Consider the following 21,571-nt stretch of genomic DNA (forward strand, 5'->3'; position numbering starts at 1 on the left):
AAAGCAATCGGTCTGTCAATTTTCGGACTGGTGTCTCTTTCCGTTATCTCTCTCTCCTCTCTCATTAACATTTTGAATGTTTCTCCATTGTCTCACTTATCTCTGTCATTAGCATCAATCTTCTGATAACTTGGTTTTTCGTCACACTTGAAATTCCAGCATCTGCAGATTTCCTGGTGTTTGCTTGTCTCTTGTTAGTTTTCACATGGTAAATCTTAAGGCTACACAGTCCTGTGTCACTCGCATCATTATCAGATTTTTCATCAACAGCATGCAGATTAGTGCTCCTTTTGAAACTGCAACCTGACTTCATCTTTTTCTCTTCTCTGTGCAGTCTATTTTTTTTTTGTCTGCCTAGCATGCTATTTGTGTCCTATTTTCTTGCATTTCCTTCAAGTTTCAGCTTTAAATCTTTATTTATCTGGTATATGTGAGCCTCTGCCAGAACAGTAACAAAATTTATTCTGCCAGATTTGCCTCCATCTAGATGTTGCAATTTTCTTCATTTTCTTTTATTCCTGTCTGCAACTCAATTGCATCTCTATCTGCTGTTTGCATTGATACAGCGTTTTCAGCTGCTGTTTTAAATGTGAGTTTTGCTTCAGTTAAGAGCCATTTTTGAATGCTTTCTTGTAAGATTCCACAAGCTAAATGAACTCACGGTACATCATTAAGCCCATTACCAAACTGGCAATGCTCAGACAACCTCTTCAATTCAGCCACATGTGTTGAAATGGAATCCTTTTGATTCCACTTATGAAACCTAAAGCATTTTGCAATCAACAATTATTTTGGTTCTGCATTACTTTCACAATATCTGCTAAACAGGCTCGGTGGACTGACTGGCCTAATTCTGCTCCTTTGTCTTATGATCTTAAAGCTCATTTCGGCTGGTTTGGTTGGAGCAGTCAAACATCAAGATACACAAACGCAATGCATTCAGCAAAATTGGCATTTGCTTCTCATTGGACATTTCATTTGCTTCAAAATACTGCTCAATTCATTCTGTAAAGAGCAGTCAGTTATCTTTTGTGTAATCAAACATGTCTATCTTTCTGATATAGCCAGCCATTTCTGCCTTTTAAAAAAATTATGATCCTGTGAATCCTTCTGCTTTCTGCATTTTTTTAAAACTCTACTGTCTTGCTGCACTTTTGTTTAAACTTGAACATCTCGCTGCACTTCAAAAGGTAGGTAGTCATCTTGGAGTCATTGAAATTTCCTCGTTGCCACTGTAACGTTTTGTAACTCAAAAACAAAAACCAATGGAAAGGAAAACATGGAGCCGGGAGTAAGAGTGTAACTTCATTTTTTACTTCAAGGAAGATGCGTATTTATGATGTGGCAGTGTAATGACATATGCCATTTATGTACTTTTACATATGCTTAAACAAACAATATATTTACAATATTACTGAAATATTAAATACACAACAGCCTTGATGGTGGGGAGGCTGATAATGGATGAAGGGGGTGTGGCATGGCATGCAAGCAGGAGTCGGTGCTGCCCCCTAATGTTGCTTGGCAGAAGATGAGCTGTATTGAGTTTGATTACAGACTGCTACAACATTCTTGGACTATATGTATTTTTTGTGTAACTGTATTGTACTGATATCTTGTATAGGCTTCCTATCCTATGTACTACATGTGCCTTGTGCTGTGTGTGACTGTGGGTACTGTGTTTTGTAACTTAGCCCCAGAGTAACGCTATTTTGTTTGGCTGTATTCATGGGTATTCGTGTACAGTTGAATGGCAATTAAACTTGAGCTTAAATGCTTACCTAAAATCAACAAGCAGTCTGATGTGGGTATAGCTCTTGTCCAGCTGGCTCAAGGCTGAGTGGCCAGCCAGTGAGATTGCTTCCGCTATAGACCTATTGTGGCAGTAGGCAAATTGCAACAGGTCCAGTTCTTTGTACAAGTAGAAGTTAATTCATCACAGTAGATGTGAGTGCAACTGGGCAGTAGTTGTTGAGGCAGCTTATGCTGCTCATCTTGGGCACTGGAATGATTGATACCGTTTTAAAGCTGGTAGGAATTTCTGACTGCTGCAGTGAGATGTTGAAGATATCCTTAAATACTCCCTCCAGTTGGTTGGCGTAGGTTTTTAGTGCCCTAACAGATACACCATTGTGGCCTGGCACCTTGTGAGAGTTCACACTCTTGAAAGATGTTCTGATGTTGGGCTCTGAGACAGATACCACAGGATTGCCAGATGTTGCAAGTGATGGCATGGATACAGTTGTATTCTCCTTTTCAAAGCATGCATAAAAGGTGTTTAGCTCATCAGGAGTGAAGTATCACATTCATTTATCAAAGTTGCTGGTGAACACAGCAGGCCAGGCAGCATCTCATCTTACTATCTCTTACTAACCCTTCTTTCATTTAGTCCTGACGAAGGGTCTCGGCCTGAAATGCCGACTGTACCTCTTCCTAGAGATGCTGCCTGGCCTGCTGCGTTCACCAGCAACTTTGATGTGTGTTGCTTGAATTTCCAGCATCTGCAGAATTCCTGTTGTTTGCATTCATTTATGATAGCTTTTGCCTTTTAGAGAGTAATAGCCTGCAAATTCTGCTGTAGCTGACATACAACCAGCTCTGACTGTAAGATAACTTGGAATTGCTTTTTCATTCTTAAAATGGCCTTCTGTATGTTGTACTTGGATTTCTTGGAGAGTTCTGGATCACCAGTCTTGAATCTGCAAATCTAGCTCTCAGCAGACTACAAATCTCACAGTTGATCCACGACTTCCGTTTTGGGTATATCCTCGAAAGCACGCATTTATCTCACAGGTCTTAATGAAGTCGGTGACAACTGTTGCATATTCATCCAATGTGAAGATGAACCCCTGAATGTTATCCAGTGCAGCTGTTCAAAGTGGTCCTGTCAGTGCTCCTCAGTCGCTGACTGTATGCCAGGAGTAGAAGTGCAGCCAGGTGATCAGACGGTGAATTGAATTGGGATGGAACGGTAAGCATTCTTGATGGTGATGTAACAGTGGTCAAGTGTTTTCAATCCTCTGGTTCAGCAGGTGATGTGTTGGTAGTTGATCAGAGACTTCATGCTGGCCTGGTTGATGTCCCCTGCAATGATCAGGAAAGCATCAGGGTGCTGTCTGATGACTGTTGATCACCGTGCTCAGCTCCTCCTGACGTTGGCCAGAGGAGGAATGTACACTCTTACCAGGATGATGACGGAGCACTCCCTCGGTGGATAGAATGGCCAGCACTTGACTGCCAGACGTTCCAGGTCGGGGGAGCAGGACTGAGACAGAATGCACATGTCTGTGCACCACAATGAGTTAATCATGAAGCAAATGCCACCACCTCTAACTTTACCTGACAGAATACACTTCCAGGAGAGGTGGTGGAAGCAGAGGTGTTTAGATAGACATAACCAGGCAGGGAATAGAGAGGTATGGACCATGTGTAGGTAGATGGGATTAGTTTAAATTGGCATCATGGTCAGCACTGACCTTGTGAGCTAAATGACCTGTTCCTCTGCTGTACTGTTCTGATTAGTACCAAGATAGAGTGATAAGGTTTTGTTGGCATGTTGTCCAGGCAGGTCAATCCATCAAGGTAGTACAAAAAGGAGCAAAGAAAACCAGAATGTGAAATACGGGGTTTTAAAGAGTGTAGACAAGTCATCTGGAAACAGTAAACTTGGAAAGGTTTGGCGGGTGAAAGTCTGCAAAGAGTGTAATAAATGTTGCCCGTGGGTATTGCGGAGCCCCTCTCTAAGCTGTGCTGCCTTCCCATCTCTCTTTTACAGGGTACAATTGTCTTTTTCAATTACACTTGACCAAACATACACACAAATCTGCCCCTCCCCTCTTTCCCTCTCCCCTCCCCCATTTTAATTGATCCTATTAATGCAACCACTTATTCTATTTTCCTTAAAATACTTCAGTGCATCCATGCCCTTCAACTCCATGTAGTTGGAGGTCCTCCTTAGAAATCAACCTGATCAATTTTCCTGGTACTTGTAACCTCTGACTCTAGTGTGTTGAATATGGTGACTGTACAGAGAGAACAATAAATCAAGAAGTTTTTCAAACAAAATTGCAGCTATTGGGGAGAAACTCAGCTGAAGCATTGGCTGTTTCTTTTTCCATGGGTGCTGCCTGACCTGCTGAGTTTTTCCAGCCTTATCTGTTTTCATAATCAATTATTAAAGATGCTGTTATATTGCTGAAGTAAAACAGAAAATGCTGGAAATATTCAGCAGGTTGAGTATAATCCACCTGGCCTTTTGTTGCAGTGTATTCATTGTTCGATAACGTGCATGTCTACATGGAGAATGGAGTGGATCAAGCAAGATTCAGATGCTTGGGCACTTCTTGAGATGAATAGTTAGATCAGGCAGTTATTGTGATTACAGAGAGGAGCTTGTAACAATAACAAATCTAGCTTTTTTTTTAAAAAAGGAAAAATAGTAATGTTCAAAATAATATACATTACAAGGTAAATTTTAATCAAGTAAGCTGGAGTGGCGAAATCTACCAGCCTTTGGTAGATGAACAAGAATATTCAGTGGTTCAAAAGATTAGACACACACTTAACTTTTACAAAAGCACCTCTATTGTTAATAGTCTACTTTTCCAAAATTTATAGGGTAAAAAATCTAAACAGTTTCTATCTTATAGCTAATTCTTTATCACCATTACATCTTAGCCCTTGTCTTCACTTCCTTGTCCTTCAAAGTTCAATTTATTATCAGAGTACATAAAAGTCACCACGTACAACCCTGAGATCATTTTCCTGTGGGAACACTTAGCAAGTATATAGAATAGTAACTATAATAGGATCAATAGAAGATCAAGAGCATGGAAGACAACAAATTGTCCAAATGCAAATATAAATAAATACCAATAAATAACAAGGACATAAAATAACAAGATAAAGAGTCCATAAAGTGAGATCATTGATTGCAGGAACATCTCAATAGGTGAGTGTAGTTATCACCTTTTGTTCAGGAGTCTGATGTTGAGGGGTAGTAACTGTTATTGAACCTGGTGGTGCTAGTCCTGGGGCTAGAGAGATATAAAAGGCGTGTCAGAAAGGCAATATCATGGCGCTAACCAGGAGTCAGAGAACATTTCGGGAGTGCGTTGTTATGTGTTTTACTGAAACGGGGCTGCACAAGGACATACCCAATCAAAACTTTTCCATGGAGGGCTTCCAGACCGTTCGGGCTGACCGGAAGTCCACTGAGAGTGGTAAGCGTAAGGGAGTTAGGGGCTTGCTGTCCTGGTTAACAACGGATGGTGCAATCCTGGTTATATTATGATCGAGGAACGTGTTTGTAGACCGAATATTGAACTTTTTGCTGTTGGACCCCGGCCATATTCCACCGAGATACAACACTGGGCGTCACAGGAGGTTGTTCCTGCCTGTGGCCATCGAACTTTGCAGCTTCTCCCGTGGAGGGTCAGACACCCTGAGCCAATAGGCTGGTCCTGGACTTATTTCCATCTGGCATAGTTTGCATATTGTTGTTTGATTGTTTGTGGTTTTTGTATCGCTATATTTATGCTCTATTCTTGGTTGGTGCGGCTGTAACGAAACCCAATTTCCCCCGGGATCAATAAAGTATATCTATTTATCTATCTATCTATCTATCATTGGGGATTTTAACATGAAAGTGTATTGGGAAATCCAGGTCAGTACTGGACTTCAAGAAGGAATTTGTAGAATGTCTAAGGTATGGCTTTGTAGAACAGCTTGTTGTTGAGTCCACTAGGGGATCAGCTGTGTAGGATTGGGTGTTGTGCAATGATCCGGAGGTGATAAGAGAGCTTAAGATTAAAGAACCTTTTGGGAACAGTGATCACAATATGATCGCGTTTACATTGAAATTTGAGAGGGAAAAAATAAAATCCAATGTGGAATAAAGAGAATTACAATGACGTGAGAGGGGAACTGGCCAAAGTTGACTGGAAAGGGACGTTTGCAGGAAAGACAGCAGAGCAGCAATAGCTGGAGTTTCTGCAAAAAAATGAGGGAAGTGCAAGACTGAAAATTTTTTCTTATTTGGAATATGTCTAAGGGAAGAAGGACTCTACCGTGGCTGACAAGTGAAGTCAGAGCCGAAGTAAAAACAAAAGAGAGGGCATGCAAGGAAGCCAGAGCTAGTGGGAAGATAGAGAATTGGGGAGCTTTCAAAAACTTGCAGAAGAAAACTAAGAAGGTAATTTGGAAGAAAAAGATGAATTATGAGAGGAAGCTGGTGACTAATATCAAAGAAGATACTTAAAGATTTTTTAAGTATACAAAGGGTAAAAGAGGATTGATGGTAGATATAGGACCAGTACAAAATGACGCTGGAGATATTGTAATGAGAGATGCAGAGATGGCAGAGGAACTGAATGCGTATTTTGCATCAGTCTTCACAGGACGTCTGCAGTATACTGGACATTCAAGAGTGTCAGGGAAGTTTGTGCAGTGAAAATTATGACTGAGAAGGTGCTCAGGAGGGTGGATAAATCTCCTGGACCTGATGGATTGCACCCTCGGGTTCTGAAGGAAGTAGCTGGAGAGATTGCGGAGGCATTAACAATGAGGCATTAATGTTGGAAAATGTATGGTCTTGCACGTTGGTGGAAGAAATAAACAGGCAGACTATTATTTAGATGGGGAGAGAATTCAAAATGTAGAGATGCAAAGGGACTTGGGAGTCCTTGAGCAAGGTACCCTAAAGGTTAACCTTCAGGTTGAGTCAGTTGTGAAGAAGGTGAATGCAATGTTGGCATTCATTTCTAGAGGTATAGAACATAAGAGGAGGGATGTGATGTTGAGGCTCTATAAGGCACTCACGAGACCACACTTGGAGTATTGTGTGCAGTTTAGGGCTCCTTATTTTAGAAAGGATATACTGACACTGGAGAGGGTTGAGAGAAGATTTGTGAGAATGATTCCAGGAATGAAAGGGTTACTGTATGAAGAACGTCTGGCAGCTCTTGGGCTGTATTCTCTAGAGTTCAAGAGAATGAGGGGGGATCTCATAGAAACGTTCAGAATGTTAAAAGGCCTGAACAGATTAGATATGGCAAAGTTATTTCCCATGGTAGGGGATTCTAGGACAAGAGGGCACGACTTCAGGATTGAAGGACGTCTTTTTAGAACTGAGATGCGGAGAAATTACTTTAGTTAGGAGGTGGTAAATCTGTGGAATATGTTGCCACAAGCGGCTGTGGAGGCCAAGTCATTGGGTGTATTTAAGGCAGGGATAGATAGGTTCATGATTAGCCAGGGCATCAAAAGGGTATGGGGTGAAAGCAGGGGAGTGGGGATAACTGGAAGAATTGGATCAGCCCATGATTGAATGGCGGAGCAGACTCGACTGGCTGAATGGCCTACTTCTGCTTCTATATCTTATGGTCTTATGGCTCTTGTACCTTCTACCTGATAACAGCAGTGAGTAAAGAGCACGACCTGGGTGGTGAGGATCTCTGATGATGGGGTTCTCGTCCCCTTTTCTCTTTTACCTCTCCCCTCGTATGCCCCCCATTATCTCAGCTCCCCTCTTCCTTGTCACAGCATAACTTGTTTCTACTCTAGTGGATCTTGTCAAGAGTGAGGCACAAGATTCCTTTTTGTGGATGTATAGTGTGTGTACATTTACACTGGGCTTCTTTGTTACTCAACACACACAGATCCGAGCTTCTCAATGCCAAAAGAAATGCACCTTCTCTACTCTGAGCGTTTAGTGCTGGAAATGTGCAATAATCGGTAAAAGTTGGAAGCCGTCAGCTGGTCAGGCAGAGCTGTGCAGAGTGAAACAGTTAACACTGCAAATCTGAGATGCTTTGTCAGAATGGTCCTGACCCTCTTCTGTTGAAGGGTCTGAGACATGAAACATTTCACTTTCCCTGACCTGCTGAGTGTTGCCAGCATTTTCTCTCAGCACAGTGTTGAGAAGTGTATGGTCTTGCACTTTGGTGGAAGAACTGGAAGGGTTGACCCTGTGGTGAGGAAGGCAAATGCAATGTGAGCATTCATTTCAAGAGGATTAGAATGTAAATGCAAGGATGTAATGTTGAGACTTGATAAAGCACTGGTGAGACCTCACTTGGAGTATTGTGAGCAGTTTTGGGCCTCTTATCTGAGAAAGGATGTGGAGAGGGTTCAAAGGAGGTCCATGAAAATGATTCCAGATTGAATGGTTTATCACATGAAGAGTGTTTGATGGCTCTGGTCTGTGTTCACTAGAATTCAGAAAAATGAAGGGTGATCTCAATGAAACCTATCAAATGGTGAAAGGCCTTGATAGAGTGGATGTGGAGAGGATATTTCCTATGGTGTGGGTCTCTAAAACCAGAGGGGACAGCCTCAGAATAGAGGGGCGTCCTTTTAGAACAGAGAATAAGAGGAATTTCTTTAGGTAAGGAGTGGTGAATCTGTGGAATTCGTTGCCACAGGCAGCTGTGGAGGCCAAGTCATTATGTATATTTAAGGCAGAGGTTGATAGATTCTTGATTGGTCAAGGCATGAAGGGATACGGGGCGAAGGCAGGTGATTCGGGCTGAGAGGAAAATTGGATCAGCCTTGATGAAGTGGTGGAGCAGTCTTGATGGGCCATATGGCCTATTTCTGCTCCTATATCTTTTCAACTTATGGTCTTCTATCTTGGCAAATGTTGGGTTCAATAATGTCTACTTGTCCAAAAATACAAAACACGCATGTGGCACTACAATGGCCAAAGTTACGGGGTGTTGCTTATTTGAACTTCTGACAACTATGTTTCAACTATGCAAAGAGTTTAGTGTGGTTTGTGAGCTGTCATTTGCCCTTGGGGGACCCTCTGTCTATTCCAGCCCTCCCAGTTAAGAGCAATGGTTCAGACTATTCCGAGTGAAATCTAATCATTTTCACAGAATATTGTCAAGAATGAAGTTGTAATGGCTATGGTCATGATACTAACAAGTTTGTTAGTATACTAAGTGGCAATTTTGCATAGCAGTTCTGAAGAAGGAACACTTCATTTCCAAAATGTGGCCACCTTAATGTTGGTCAAGGCCAAGAAAAGGGGCAGAATGATTAATATGTCTGTACTTTTAGCTTAATGTCATTTAAATTAGTAAGTTGTGAAATTAGAACTTGTACTTGGGGCTTAATTTATAAAAATAGAGAAGGACATAACAGTATTAGAATTTGAGTAAACCAATTCAATTTAGAAAACCCAAATATTAGGAACTACAGATTCAAATGATTACAATACATATGGTGCATAATACCTGTCGGCTCGGTTTCAGCCTACGTTAGCCTACAGTAAGCTCAGAAAATCTCTGATTAGATCAGAACAACAATTATATAAAGCTGCTAGCTATGTTAAGTTGCAGTATGCTGACTTGGATGCTTAATCTGTTATTCATATGGTATTACCAAATTGTGCTAAATTTCTTCCATGCTTCTCTCCCAAACTAAGTTCCACTCCACACCTTTCACCCTTTTTGAGGGAACTTTTTGTAACCGAAGTAGTATTGGTGAGGAGGTGCAGAGTTTCCAAGTGTAGAGGCATTGCTGCTGCAGAAGCAGCCGTGAATAGCAATCGTGAGGGAGCGTGGACAGTGTTTCAGGGACACTGTGTTCTAGATCACATCTCGACTGGATGAAGTTGTAGTAGGATGGAGGAGTTCTGAGAAAGATGCTGAAACCGGGTAGAAGAGACCAAGGTGGGTGGTGTTGGAGCTGGTGTGGCAATAATTGTGGCAAAGATAATGCAGCAGAGAAAATCATTTGTCCTACTGCCCAAGCATGATCTTTGTAATTTTGTCATTATCCACACTCACATTCCCATTATATGTGTCCCTGATATTGTTTCTAATTGATCTACAGTATTTACAAATATAGATCAATTATAAATAGATCACCTTTTGTAAAAGTTACTGCTAAATCAATTTAATCAACGTTTTTGGGTAATGTATTTCAGTTCATGCCGGCAGTTGGCCTAGTGACATCAGTGCCGGACTTCGGAGTGAAGGCTCCTGAGTTCGAATCCAGCTGGCTCCCTTGCACGCTTTCCATCCGTGCTGGGTTGAGTGTCGAGCTAGCAACTCGGCCTCATAAAAATAAGAAAGCCTGCTTTAAAAAAAAAACGCAGTCATGGTGGCATCCCAATGACTCCTCTCGGAGTTAAGGGCTTTCTTCTTCTTCTTCGATTTCAGTTCATTGAAACTCAGCGAACTTCTTGGGGTGGGGTGGGGGAGGTAGTTTTCCTCCTGTTTGAAGCAAGTTTCTTTGGATCTTTGCCTTGTGGTTACTGAACATCTTTTCACTGGAAGCAGATTCGAACATTGAACAGTGCAGCACAGAAACAAGTTCTTCAGCCCATGATGTGGTGCCAAATTGATTCGCATGCCTATCTAAGAGCCGCTTAGGTGCGTCTATTGGATGTGCCTCCTGTACCATCCTTGGCACATCTGAGACATCACGCCACTCCCTCTGATTTTTAATGCATGCCCAGTATCATTTGACTTTTTGACCATAAGGATAAAAAAATTATCTATGCCTCTATTAATTTTGTAAATTTCTATCAGCATCCTAACCCTAATCACTCTGATTCTCCTTATTAACGATCAAAACCTTTCCTGATTTTGAACACGTCAGAAAATAAGAGTAGGAATAGGCCATTCAGCCCCTCAAGGCTACCCTATCTTCAATGTGATCATGGCTGATCTGCTTCAGGTTATAATTCTTGTGTGCCACCTCCCTTTTTCCTTTAAGCTTTTCTCTGAAGAGAACTATTGTAATTTATCAAGTTTCCACATTACCATGGACCCCAGTGTCAGTTACTACCATCCCTTGACATCGTTCCTGAAGTACGATGCTCAGGATTGAGACAACTAAAAAGGCATCCAAGAAACCATGCCTTGAGGTAGTGGAACCACACACAGATGGTTTAGAAGTGGGAACTACTGCAGACATGAATAGAAGCCATTCCGATAATTCAGCAAATGTATTGGGAAAAAAATGATGTTTGGTGTCCCAACGGAATGGCAGTCCCATCTTATTGGCTCGCTGTGGTAATCTTGGAAACAGTGCTTAAAATCTCAATCCTGTTCCGTTTCCAAACATACTGTGTTCAATGACTATTCCTAGTCAGAATGGAAAGATCAATGGATAATTCCCCAGCTGATCATCTCTGGGAACCACACTACTGTGAATGACTGTTGGTAGTTTTACATGCCCACAGTCTGCATCTAGCAACCTACCATATTCCATTTTTATTCTGGAGAAATTACCCTGCTTTCATTGGAGGAAGCTGCTACAGTTTACATCTCAGGTTTTCTCTCCTCCACCCTTTAGATAGATCTTTTTTTTCACACTATAAGTTGTAGTTGCTGTAATCCTCTGCTTGCTGTGAGCCCAGTCACATGCACAGCCCCGCCTCCAACATCGGGCTGATTTTTATCAACGGATACACTAGCTTTAAATGATCTTCAAATTGTTTTTGTTCCGGGTATTGCATCCAAATTGTTGCGTGTATTTAACATTTAGGGATGCTTGCGTGCTTTGAATAGGCAATGCATTCAGCGGGGGTTTATTATATGCCGCTCGAACATTCATTTTGCAAATGTGTGAAGGCTTCTTTAACCGTGACACCTTGAGTGTAAGCTCTGAATCTGTTTGAAGTGGTGTGCCGAGGATGATTGATGTGGCCACATTACTCTGCTGGCTTTCCTCAAGCTTTGATTAGATCAGATTTGATCCTTTTGCATTTGTGTGACTGTTATACTTTCACTACATCGAAAGTTGCACAAAACCGGTAAACATTTCCCCTAACTTGCTGCACTTGTCACTGTTCAGTCCACATCAGAACCCACCTGTGGTCCCCTCCCTCAGCCCCTACTCTGCTCTCCCGTCCACTGCTGTATGGGTGAACCCATACCTCTCAAAGGCATAGCTTGCAGCAGTGCAGATGTTCGAACTAGTGAAAGAAACGTGACTACTATGACATAGGATTTATCTTTCAGGAGATGTAGGGGATGCCCTTGACTACACACATTTTCTCCTTTTGTAAAGTTAGGTGTAAATCTGTTATTTTTGCAGCTAAATACCATTCAATATCTCACCAGTCCCCGCACTCAGAAAGCTTAAATAAATCTACTTACTGCTCAGTATCAAAGAACATTTTCCTCAATCTCCAAAAGGCTAGCTGTGCTGCTTTTTGTAAAAATGGTCTAAGGACCTCTATTGCCCAGCCTGAAATCACTTCAACACACAGAAGGGGTGAATTTGATGCATTCACAGGTTTTGTTAGTCTGTTCACATTGGGGAAAGTTACAATGAAGAGGTTCTCTACTTTGAAAATAGACATCCTGTCACCCGACTTTTCAATGGTCTTGGAAGTAACTATTCTGACCAATTGGAGCCCTGTAGTCGTACAGCACAGTAAGGGCCCTTGAGCTCTCTATGATCATGCTGCCTTTTTTGCCCATCTACTCTCACGCCATTTGCCTTGACTAGTATCATAAACTTCTAAAGTTTTATTTATTTAAGTGTCTGTTTAAATGCCTCTTAAACATAGTAACTGTATCAGATTCCACCACCGCCTCTGGCAGCATGTTACAGACATCAACCACTCTCTGCCGACTTGTAACCAAAATGTTCTCCTCCATCCCTCTTTAAAACTCATTCCCCTCACTTCAAACCTCTACCTTCTTGTTTTCAATATCCCTGCCATGGGAATTCAATCGAAATGCCTGGGGTTAGTAAAACAGTAATAGTTCTGACGTTAGAACTGAAGCTGATGAATAGTCATCAACCCGAAACGTCAACTTTGTTTCTCCCTCCAGAGATGTGCCTGATATTGTGAGTATCCCTGCCAAATTCTGCTTTTCAACTTAAGATTTCTGGAATCCTGTTTTTTCTTCTCTTTTAGCTTTTCAATTCTGCCTTCTGAGTTGCCCTTCATGCTTTTAGGAAAAAAAATCTCTTTGGAATCTTGTAAGCTTGGACCAGGTTACTAGGCTGTCTGGGCTATCTTTTTCTTCTGTTGCTCGCGTTGCGTTGTGTTGTTGAACATTGTGGGCAGGCAATGTAATGTGTGGTAACACTTGCAGGCTGCCTCCCCAAAACATACTTGGGTGTGTTGGTTGCTAACTCAAGCATGTAGATTTCATTGTACCTCCCTTACCTAATAAAGTAGCCACTAAGTGTGTTCAAAAACACAAACACGAGGAAATCTGCAGATGCTGGAATTTCAAGCAACACACATAAAAGTTGCTGGTGAAACACACATAAAGGTTGCCGCCTTCTATATATTGGCGAGTTCCCGATGTGGCCTTCTATATATTGGCGAGACCCGACGCAGAACACCTACGCTCTGTCCGCCAGAGAAAGCAGGATCTCCCAGTGCCCACACATTTTAATTCCACGTCCCATTCCCATTCTGATATGTCTATCCACGGCCTCTTCTACTGTAAAGATGAAGCCACACTCAGGCTGGAGGAACAACACCTTATATTCCGTCTGGGTAGCCTCCAACCTGATGGCATGAACATTGACTTCTCAAACTTCCGCTAATGCCCCACCTCCCCCTCGTACCCCATCCATTATTTATTTATTTATATACACACATTCTTTTTCTCTCTCTCCTTTTTCTCCTCTGTCCCTCTCACTATACCCCTTGCCCATCTTCTGGGCTTTCCCCCCCTCCCCCTTTTCTTTCTCCCTAGGCCTCCCGTCCCATGATCCTCTCATATCCCTTTTGCCAATCAACTGTCCAGCTCTTGGCTCCATCCCTCCCCCTCCTGTCTTCTATCATTTCGGATTTCCCCCTCCCCTCCCACTTTCAAATCTCTTACTAGCTCTTCTTTCAGTTATTCCTGACGAAGGGTCTCGGCCTGAAACATCGACTGTACCTCTTCCTGGAGATGCTGCCTGGCCTGCTGCGTTCACCAGCAACTTTTATGTGTGTTGCACTAAGTGTATTCTATTGCTCCCCGTAGCTGTTTGCATGCAACAGCGGCCACACCCCGGGCAACAGCTTCGACAAGCTGGCTTAACCAGGTGAGGGTAGCCGACGGGCCTCAAACCCTCGGTGAGATAGGGAGATGTCTATCCAAACGTGTGAAGATAGACTCCGGCGGATTGAGCGGATGAGACCAATGGAAGGTCCAACGGTCAAGAAGGCGGTTTCTGCAAGCGTCGTGGAACGTGTAGAGCAGGACAAGACACAGAAGACGTCCTGGTCATCCACTGCGCCTAGTTCCATCTCCAGTCGTCTGGACTCTGTCTTGCCACTGGATCCAGATGGGAATTGGGAAGAAAGAGTGAGGCTGTGCATCTCTCCCTCACTTAAATCCAAATCATGTGCTAGTCTCGACACCATCAATGGTGTTGAGGTCTTCATCGATGACGACGATGGACGAACAACTGTTATTGCTATAGCCCATCCTGCAAGGTTCAACATGTTACGCATCCAGAGATGCTCTTCTGCACGTGTGGTAACGTGTGGTTATTTGAGCTACTGTTGCCTTTTCTGTCCTTTTGAACCAATCTGGCCATTCTCCCCTGACTTCTCTCATTAATAAGGCATTTTTTTGCCCACAGAACTGCCACTTGCTAGATGTTTTCAGTAAACTCTAGAGATTTTTGTGCATGAAAATCCTAGGACATCAGCAATTTCTGAGATACTGAAAACTACCCCATCTGATACCCACAATCATTCCACAGTAAAAGTCACTTTGATCATATTTCTTTCCCTTTCTGATATTGGATTAGATTAGATTATGAGGACACGCAGTCCTCTTTTATTGTCATTTAGTAATGCATGCATTAAGAAATAATACAATGTTTTTCCAGAATGATATCACAGAAACACATGACAAACCGACTGAAAAGTTGACAAAAACCACATAATTATAACATATAGTTACAACAGTGCAAAGCAATATCGTAATTTGATAAGAACAGATCATCGGCACGGTAAAAGTCTCAAGGTCTCTCAAAAGTCCCATCATCTCACGCAGACGGTGAACCTCCAGCGCCGCAAACTTGCCAATGCAGCATCCTGGAAGCATTCGACCACAGTCCAACTCTGAGTCCGTCCGAAAACTCCGAGCCTCCGACCAGCTCTCCGACACCGAGCACCATCTCTGCCGAGCGCTTCGACCCCGGCCCCGGCAACAGGCAATAGGCAAAGCCGAGGATTTGGTGCCTTCCCCTCCAGAGATTCTCGACCGCACAGTGGCAGCGAAGCAGGCATTTCAGAAGTTTCTCCAGGTGTTCCTCCGTGCTCCTCACGGCTGTCTCCGTCAAATCAGGATTGTGCACGGCCCCCTAGATAACACATACGATATCATTCGGAACGGCCGCACGCGCTGCATCGCGTCGCCATCTTCTCCTCCCTCCTCTTTGGTCTGAACAACAACTGAACCTCCTGACCAATGTCTGTATGCATTGAGTTACTACCACATGATTGGCTGATCAGCTATTTGCAATAACAAACAGGTGTAACGGTGTATATAATAAGGTGGCCACTGAGTGTATGTTTTGATGTACATGTGATAAATACGAATCTGACCATCTAACCCAACCGGCAAATGTGTCTCTCTCTTTGTCAGCTTCCTGTTCTATTGTTTGAAGCTTAGATCCGCCTCCAAGAAGTTTGCAAATTTATTATTAATTAAACAATAAATCTGAACTAACATTAATTGTTTTCTGCAATACCAGAGCAATGCCCTCTTATTGAATAACTGCTAACATACTTGTTTATTGATATACTTAATATTTATCATAGCCCTATAGAAATAATGAGTCACTGCTGCAGATCTTGTAGATGATGCAAAAGTAGAAAGAAATAGAACTTTGGACGATCCTGCCAGATCCAGAGAGAATTAAGGGTGAACGATTCTTCATCACAGCCTTTTCATTTGTCCTTTCTTGCTTTTCCTTTTTATGACTCATTTTCTGTACTAAGCAACCCACTTACCCTTTGCACCTCGTCCACTGCCTACTAGCTACTTGCTTCAAATCAACTAAATTAGAAACATTTTCCAATCATGAGAGTAACTGACTTTCCTGTAAAATTAGAGACCTGTGCTGATCAACTGGCTGAGATCCTTAACCTCTCACTTCAGCAGTCTGAGATACCCATCTGCTTCCAGCAGGTTTCAATTGTACCGGTGGCTAAGAAGAATGTAGTGACTTGCCTCAATTGTCCAGTAGCACTTGCAGACATCCACAGTGCTAAAGAGTAATCAAAGATTGATGATAAAACATATCAACTCCTGCTTGAGAAACTACTTGGATCCACTGCAACTTGCCTACCAGCGTAACAAATCCACAGCATTTGCCATTTCATTGGCTCTTCACTCAATCCTGGAACATCTGGACAGCAAAGATCAGGGTGCTCTTTATCGACTACAGCTTGGCATTCGATATATCATCCCCTCAGAACTAATCAATAACTTCAAGACTTAGGACTCAATAGCTCCTTGTGCAATTGGATCCTTGATTTCCTCACTTGCAGACCCCGGTCAGTTCAGATTGGCAGCAACATCTCCTTCACAATCACCATCAGCACAGGTGCACCACAAGGCTGTGTGCTTAGACCCCTGCTCTACTCACACTGTGCTTATGACTATGTGGCTAAGCATGGCTCCAATGCCATATTTAAGTTGCTAATGACACCACTGTCATAGGGCAAATTCAGATTTGGTGACAAATCAGTAGATAGGATGGAGATTGAAACTCTGGCTGGGTAGTGCTACAACGACAACCTCTTACTCAATGTCAACAAGACCAAGGAGCTAATTATTGACTTAAGGAGGAGGAAACCAGAGGGCCATGAGTCAGTCTCATCAGGGAATCAGAGGTGGAGAAGGTCAGCGACTTTTAAATTCCTCGGTTAAGAGAACCCGTCCTGGGCCCAGCAAATAAGAGCAATCACGAAGAAAGCACAGCAGTACCTCTACTTCTTTAGAGGTTTGTGAAGCCTTGGCATGACATCTAAAACTTTGACAAACTTCTATCAATGTGTAGTGAAGAGTATATTGACTAGCTGCATCAGAGGCTGTTATGGAAATACCAGTGCCCTTGAACACATCAAGATAGTCCCAGAACAGCAGCATCCATCATCAGGGAACCCCACCACCCAGGCCATGCGCTTTTCTCGCTGCTGCCGTTAGGAAGAAGGTACAGGAGCCTCAGGACTCACACCACCAGGTTCAGGAACAGTTATTACCCCTCAACCATCAGGCTCTTGAACTAAAGGAGATAACTTCACTCAAATTCACTTATTCCATCACTGAACTGTTCCCACAACCTTTGAACTCACTTTCAAGAACTCTTCATTTCATGTTCTTGCTATTTATTGCTTATTTATTATTATTATTTAGTTTTCTATCCTTTTACACCTACACAGTTTGTTGTCTTGCACACTGGTTGTCCGCTCTGTTGGTGCGATCTTCTCATTGATTCTTATACTTTATACTTTATTGTCGCCAAACAATTGGTACTAGAACGTACGATCATCACAGCGATATTTGATTCTGCACTTCACACTCCCTGGATTACAAATAAAAAATTAGTAAATATTAAAAATTTAAATTATAAATCATAAATAGAAAATAGAAAAATGGAAAGTAAGGTAGTGCAAAAAAACCAAGAGGCATGTCCGGATATTTGGAGGGTACGGCCCAGATCCGGGTGAGGATCCGTTCAGCAGTCTTATCACGGTTGGAAAGAAGCTGTTCCAAAATCTGGCCGTACGAGTCTTCAAGCTCCAGAACCTTCTACTCTGCCCCTTCACTAATGCTATCACATCCTTCCCGTGGTGTGGTGACTGGAACTGCGTGCACTATTTAAGCACTTGCCTGAATAGTACTTTGAACAGTTTTGGTATAGCCTCCCTGCTCTGTCATTATCAGATGAGGCATAAAATCATTGACCATGATTGTTTAATTCCTTATTGATTTTTTTTTTGGGAGGGTTAAATTACACACAAATATTGGGAACATGCCTAAGTACATAGCCAATACAATAACAGCTATTAACGAATCTTCACCAAGAGCTGTATTTATGTAATTAAACAACATTGGTTAACAAGTTGAATGACTGTAAATTGCTTCAGACCAAAGAAAGAACCTGCCCAGATTGAAAAAGCTAAAAGTCCCAAGGTCTGGGAGAGATTTACAGAACAACAAAAAAAAGGTAGAAGAGAGATTAGAAAGATCTTTGGAAAGAAATATGGAGAAAATCCTAGCAAGTGACTATACTAAAGCATACTGAAGAAGGGTGTGGCTTAAATTTGAATTATAGCTTCCCCCCACCAAGACATCTGGTACTATAATTTATAAGATTATATTAAGATTAAGGGAGCTAGGGCTTTACTCTTTGGAGAGAAGGAGGATGAGAGGAGACATGACAGAGGTGTACAAGATAATAAGAGGAATAGATAGAGTGGACAGCCAGCACCTCTTCCCCGGGGCACCATTGCTCAATACAAGAGGACATGGCTTTAAGGTAAGGGGTGGGAAGTTCAAGGGGGGTATTAGAGGAAAGTTTTTTTACTCAGAGAGTGGTTAGTGCGTGGAATGCACTGCCTGAATCAGTGGTGGAGGCAGCTACACTAGTGAAGTTTAAGAGACTACTAGACAGGTATATGGAGGAATTTAAGGTGGGGGGTTATATGGGAGGCAGGGTTTGAGGGTTGGCACAACATTGAGGGCCGAAGGGCCTGTACTGTGCTGTACTATTCTATGTTCTATGTTCTCCCGGAGGGAAGAGAGATGAAAAGTCTGTTGGCTGGGTGGGTTGTGTCCTTGATTATCCTGTCAGCACTGCTCTAACAGCGTGCAGTGTAAAGTGAGTCCACGGACGGAAGATTGGTTTGTGTGATGTGCTGCACCGTGTTCACGATCTTCTGCAGCTTCTTTCGTGGTTCTATTCTGGTTATTGGATTTATTGAGTATGCCCACAAGAAAATGAATCTCGGAGTTGTATAATGGTGATGTATATGTACTTTGATAATAAATTTACTTTGAACTTTGGAAATTAACTGTTCTTCTCTCTCCCCAGGTGCTGAGTATTTCAACTTGCTATTTCAGACTTCTACCACCCACAGATTTTTGCATCTGAATCTATTGCACTTGGTAAGGTACAAACTGTTGTTCAACAAATATTGTTCCTACAAGGTGAATTTTTATTCACTGAGACCCTAAAGTAATGATGGTATCTTTTTAATACTGCCTTCACAATCATGTTATCCAAAATGAGCTTTATTGTCACTGACATTGGCCATAAATTTTTTTGTTTTGTGGGGGGGCAGTACAGTCCAGGCATAACAAATTACAATAAGTTACAATATATGAAAAAAGTAAATGGTGTGAAAGAGCTGGTGTTCATGGATTCATGGGCCAGAGGTTTGATGGCGGAAGGGAAGAAACTGTTCCTGAAATGTTGAATGTGGGTCTTCGGGCTCCTGTGCCTCCTCTCTGATAATGCTAATGAGAAAAGGGCAAGTCCCCAACGATGAATGCCATCACTTGAGACCTCCACTTTTTGAAAATGGGCTCAGTGGTGAGGAGGCTTGTTCCCATGATGAAGCTGACTGAGTCTCCAGCCCTCCAAAGCCTCTTACGATCCTGTGCGTCGGAGCATCCATACCCAACGGTGATGCATTCAGTCAAAATGCTCTCCAAGGAGTAATGTGCCATTGTCGTGGTTGTTGGAAATCAAATGTACAAGTCAACAAGCAGTCTGAACAATGGTGCCTATTTAGTAAATTTAAAATTCTGTGTTCATTTGATGAAACTAAATGTGCTCAACCTGCTTTTCCCGGTTTGTGGCATCACCATGTCACTTTATTGGCTTAAGGGTTGTAACTTTCTGATAGCTGACCATTATATTCTCCATTTACTCATTTTCTCATTAGCCCCAACAGATTGCGACACACTGATACTGTAATAACCTGGTGATTAACCTCTCTAGCTGTTTTCAAGAACTCCAGTATTAACTAGAACTGTAATAATTCTGTTGAACGGGATTCTTCAATTGTGCATTGTCCACCCAATCAAAAAGTTTCCAGTTAATACAATTCATTTGCAACTCATCCACACTGACTTCCTCCTCTTCATCCTCATCTTGGGCATGTCCAACATGCTGAGTTGGGCAACTTGACTGGATTCGTATCCAACTTTGTTCCTAGTACATTCAACCTCAGATCCTCGCCTTCAATCTTCAATCTCATTCCTGACCCCTCTGAAATTTTCCTGAAAACTCTGTTGGCCTGGACTAGATCCTGATTTCCAATGCCATGCTGTTTGTGTGGAGTTTGCTTGCATTCCCTGTGACAGCATGGGCGGACTCCTCAAGGTGTTCTGGTTGCTCACATCCCAATTCTAAGTTGCCTAGTGTAGGTGGATAGTACCGGAGTTGATGGGCATGCGAGAGAGTGGATTACAGACAAATAAGTGAGATGGGATTACTCCGACAGATGGTATCGATTCACTGAGTTAAATGGCCTTCCACATTTTGAGGAAAATATGAAAACTGAACAGTTTTGGGATTCCTTTTTGGGATCCTGTCTTAAGACCCCTTCATCCATCTGTCCTTATTTTAATAACTTAGGCCCTTATCAAAGCCTCTCTTTTTGGCACAACCCTCGCTCCGCCTGACATGGTGAAACTCTTGTTCCTTCTGCCATTTGTGTCTGTGCGCTAGAGCGGCAAGCTGTTTATTCCAAAGACTCCATGTGATGCCTGTCGATGGCACAGATAATGTGTATGGAGAGGTTTTCCAGAAACACTGTAAACATTTAGTGAAAGTACTTAATGTTTTGGAATTATTGATTTTGGATTATTCTGATAATTAGATAACTGCTCAGTATTTGTTTTACCTGTTGTGTAATCCTCATGTTTCATCTACTTATGGTTTCAGGGCCAATTGATTTAAACCACTTTAGAGTGGAATTAGTGAGGGTTTAATACAAACTGCTTGATCAATGAAAAATACGAACAAGGGCAAGCCATTCAACCCCTCTAGCCTGTTTCATCTTACAAATATATCATGTCTGATTTTACACCTTTACACCACTTTGTTCAATAATTCTTAAATAGCCCTATCTTACAAAAAGTTATCAGGTTCCATTTTGATGCAAACCCAAGTTCATATGCAAATAGGTTTTTAAAGAAATTGATCGGTTTGATCGAAAGCAAACAAGTGCATCCTTTCAAGTACTTAAAGTACCTCAATTAGATAATCCCTTGATCTTCTAAATTCAAGGAAATGGAATTCTGAAAGAAAAAATGACGTTGAGTGTTGCAGTTACTTGTTTTTGATAGAGGGTCCCAACCATGTTAAACTGTTCTCTGTGCCAATATGTCCCACTTTAAATTTAAATTTTATACATTTCTTATAATCTCAATTCTATTTCTGTATGTACCTAATCCAGTTCTATAAACATTTAAAAAATAAGCTCTCGATTTATTACACTTATATACAATAGATATTGCATTGCACAATGTTGCCACAGAGTAACATGACAGCACCAGTAACTATCATTACTGGTACTTCTGTTACAACAAAAATGTGGAAAACAAGAATAATATTAAAGTAATTT

The 21,571-nt window shown here is 42.0% G+C and overlaps 1 protein-coding gene across 1 annotated transcript in view; it reads left to right on the forward strand.

Annotated features, from left to right (window-relative positions):
• The window catches only part of l3mbtl2 (L3MBTL histone methyl-lysine binding protein 2), a 163,166-nt gene that overhangs the window by 129,637 nt on the left and 11,958 nt on the right, over window positions 1–21,571 (forward strand). The window contains exon 21 of the transcript XR_011887714.1: window positions 19,030–19,103. The gene's annotated coding sequence lies outside the window, so the exon portion shown is untranslated. The remainder of the gene's footprint in view (window positions 1–19,029; window positions 19,104–21,571) is intronic.

Source organism: Mobula birostris, chromosome 11, assembly GCF_030028105.1.
Source record: "Mobula birostris isolate sMobBir1 chromosome 11, sMobBir1.hap1, whole genome shotgun sequence".
NCBI classification, from domain to species: Eukaryota; Metazoa; Chordata; class Chondrichthyes; order Myliobatiformes; family Myliobatidae; genus Mobula; species Mobula birostris.